Below are 2,470 nucleotides of genomic sequence, written 5' to 3' on the forward strand. Positions count from 1 at the left end.
ATTATACACACACACACACACACACACACACTAAACAAGGTTTTAGAATAATAACAATAATTTGAGTTTGAATTATATTATTATTTAACATTATTTGTTTTTAAATATTTTCTTTGAGTAAGTATTAGATGATGGCATGGTTACTCTAAATGTAAAAAATGGGCAAATGAACAATTAATTGTCTAATATCAACTGATATATGCAGTATCCAATAGCTACCATTACAGTAATTAAACAATTTGTACTCTTGACCGATAAATGTTATGGTGCCAATACATTCTGCATCCCAAAGCATTGCTGTATATTGCTGCTTACCTTTTAAACTGCATTGGCTTTGTCTAGGTGCTTTAAACCTGCCATAACACTCAACAACCTCACACACTTTAGCTATCCACATGTGTGTGTAACGTTATTGTGATTAAACACTGAAGTGTCTCACACAACTGTAAGTATTGATTAAAGGGCTGCCACAGTTGACCTTGTTTGAGAGCGATAAGCGGCATCGCTTTAATTCAGAGACGAAGATGTCATTGCTGTAAATGGGGCTGGCAGAGAACGTTAGCTCATTGAGCTTCTTTCTCCACGCACACTTCAAGACTGATGGCTCTGTCAGCGGCCTCTCTGACGGCACGCATCTGGCCTCATAATAGCCAAAAAGGACTAATTTGGCTGTCCAAAGATACACCTGCAAATGCACTTTTCATGGAGAAAGGGCAACTTGGCTAACCAGAGTGCTTGAATAAACATTCTTATTCAGTCTTTTAAAGTGGCAACCTGTAATATTCAAATCACTAGATAGGGCACTATTGACACAAAACGCACTCAATGTCAAATCCATCACAAAGTAGCTCTGATCCGGACATGACCTCAAGACCACAGCAGGAGGTCAAAATCCTCACAAACTTTTTTTTTTTGCTGAACAACAGACTTTATTCACAAATTTCATTTTAAAATAAATTTTACATTTAATATATATTTATGATTTTGCAACTTCAGAGATATTTCAGAGAAACCGAAGAGGGTCTGTAACCAGCTCTGAATTTTTTTTTTATCATGCTTTATTTTTTTTTCTACTATTTAAATTTATAGCTTTTTTTTATCCTTGTCCCAGGTTGAGATATCAAATATATAAAAATATGACAATTTTATGAATGAAATGTAAAAGAAATGAGAATATTGATTTATAACATATAAACAAATAGTGACTTAAATTATTTCAATATTTATGTATACAGAAATGTATTGAAAAATGTTATATATATATATATATATAGAGAGAGAGAGAGAGAGAGAGAGAGAGAGAGCGTCTATTACATCAAAATATAGTTTTAGATATGATCAAATTTCTTGATTCTTGAGCAACTTATATGATGCTTTTATGTCCACAGTTGGACATTGTTAGTAGAAAAATAAACAAGTTAAGGTCAAAAGTGTTTTTTTTTGTTTGTTTTTTTGATAGAGTTCATTTTCTGAAAGGCGCTTAAGTGCAGTCAGATTCTGCACAAATAGAATAATAAAAAACAACTGAAAAACAAACCTGACTTCTGGAAATGAGCCATAAGGTTCATTTTTTGTTTCCCGTGCTAAATGCTGACGGCGCATTTAGGAGTGTTTACTGTTGTACTGGCTCTTGCTGTGAGCAATGGAGACCACTTTCCTAAAGCAAATTCTGCCAGGATCCATCAAGAGCAAAGGTTACACTGTTAATTTTATTTCTGCATTGAGAAAGCTTGTCTCCAGCACAAACGGAGCGATATTGCCTTCTAGAATAATTTCCGTTTTCGAGTTCAATATCTTGATGTGTCACTCACTCTTCCTTCAGTTAAGATTGCGAGGGGAAGTGAATCTGTGCTACTAAACGCATGAATCTATATGCACATATTTCCTGGAGAAGCTGTAACTGTTTTTTAATGTTTTCTGATGGTGCGCATTGACATCTGACTTTGATACTGCCTACAGAAATGAAAATATAAAAAAAGAGAAATGCCACAGCTTTTCCTTTCACAAAAGAAACAACATCTCAATAAAGGAGTTATGGATGGATATAAGTAACCATTACCAGAAAGAGGAAGGAAATGGCACAATAATGATAATGTGGAGAATAATTTGGTTCCCTTTCAAGGGAACTTCGAACTGCGTCCTCTAGGGGGCGCTATGGGGAACGCCTCGTCGTGACCCGTGTGTGAAGCATACATTGAAAAAACACCAACAACACGTTGGCCGGCGACAGCCCATGACATCACTACCGGTGCGACTATTAGTATAAATAGGCGCCGGGAGAACATGTCATTCTCTTCTTCGTCTTCACTGACTGTTTTGTTTGAAGCGTGCATTTGAACGTGGTAAGAGCGATCTCTATCCTATTATTATGACTAGCACTAGCAGAACGTTTAGAGGATGTGTGCATCCGTGTTGTCATTGTTTAACATCTGATGACACACACGATCTATGCGTTATTTGTTTGGGCGAA

The sequence above is a fragment of the Sinocyclocheilus rhinocerous genome, unplaced genomic scaffold (genome assembly GCF_001515625.1).
Source record: "Sinocyclocheilus rhinocerous isolate Xijiao unplaced genomic scaffold, SAMN03320098_v1.1 scaffold1595, whole genome shotgun sequence".
NCBI lineage: Eukaryota > Metazoa > Chordata > Actinopteri > Cypriniformes > Cyprinidae > Sinocyclocheilus > Sinocyclocheilus rhinocerous.